This window comes from Gavialis gangeticus, unplaced genomic scaffold, assembly GCF_001723915.1.
Source record: "Gavialis gangeticus isolate Ggan-Ray unplaced genomic scaffold, GavGan_comp1, whole genome shotgun sequence".
NCBI lineage: Eukaryota > Metazoa > Chordata > Crocodylia > Gavialidae > Gavialis > Gavialis gangeticus.
The window spans coordinates 66,452,740-66,454,302 of record NW_017729025.1 but is presented as its reverse complement, the minus strand read 5'-3'; positions in this window follow the sequence as shown (position 1 = coordinate 66,454,302).

The following is a 1,563-nucleotide window of genomic DNA, read 5'->3' as shown; positions in this document are numbered from 1 at the left end:
AAAAAAAAAAAAAATACCAAAATAAAACTGCACCACAGGTGCACCAGAGCTCCCTGGCTTTTAAGATTGCATCTCACTGGTGCCAGGGCTTCTCACTGCCCCCTTTCTGGGGCTTCTCGCTGCCCCCTTCTCTGGGGCTGGGGTTCCCACACTGCCAGGGGTGCCCTATGAGGCCTCCTCCAACCCCTAATAGCCTCTCCCAAACCTCCCATGTTTTATACAACAAGAAACAAAACACAAGCCCCTGGGCTGTAACATAAATTCAAGCTGCTCAGCTATAACATTATTCCCACCACATCAGGGGTGCTGTATCATTCCCCCAGTCTCAGAGCTGTACCTACAGTCTGGCCTCTCCCCTCTGCTTGCTCTGGAAGAGCTCCTTCCCCCATGGCTGCTGGCAGGGAACTCACTGCTTGGCCTCAGCCTGGGAGTTATATAGGAGCCAAGCCCTGCCCCTTCCGGTCAGCTGACTCCCACGGTTGCCGTAGCAACCTGCACCTGTGCCTCTTCATTACTACTCCACAAGTAGCAGGCACCTCAGTGCCCTGCTACAATCCCTGAATGTCTATATGTACCCAAGAAGAACAAAAAGATCAATACCTGGAGTAGCATAGGACATTTCTTTTTGTAGTTTGGAATCAGCAAAAGCTGTAGAAACAATCTATATCACAAGTTCTATAGCTCATGATGACCGGGATCCATTTCTATGTGCTTCAATGAAGAATTTCACTTAAAACCATGTTCAGAGAAAAACAAAAATTACGTTTTTTTGGTTTTTTTCTATTCTGTGACATGCTCTGGATACATTTTACTAAACAAGAAGATAAAGAAGCACTAGGAAAGGTAGTATTATGGCAATATTATGGATATTAGAAAACACATTACCTCCAAAATGGTATACCGAACAATGTATAGGCTATGTATAGGCTATTTTAAGCTATTTTGAAACATATCCTGTAGTGTAACTAGGGGTTGAGAAGAAGGCCACCCACTCTAGTCATTAAGGTAGGAGGGCATCAGAATCCCACCCTCACCTCTCAAGTCCACACTCTGGTAGCATATCAGGGGTGACCACCAAGATCCGGGGGAACATTTGTTCACCAGAGCACCCCATGGGATGACGAGGTTGAACGATGATAAACTACTGCAAGACCATTTCAGGTTGGACGTAAGGAAGAATTCCTTTACTGTCTGAGCCTCCAAGGTCTGGAACAGCCTGCCATCAGAGGTGGTTCAAGCACCTGCATTGAACACCTTCAAGAGCAAATTGGATGCTTATCTTGCTGGGATCCTATGACCCCAGCTGACTTCCTGCCCTTTGGGCAGGGGGCTGGACTCGATGATCTTCTGAGGTCCCTTCCAGCCCTAATGTCTATGAATCTATGAATCTATGAAAATCCCCTGCCAGGAACCCCAAAACAGTTCCTGACAGCTGCTGCTGCCACTGCTTTAAAGCAGCAGCTCAGCCAAGGACTGTTTAGGAGTTCCTAGAGTGGGTAAAATTACTGTGCCCCACTCCTGATCCCCTCACTTGGAACTACCTGTTCCCCCCCACCCCGAACT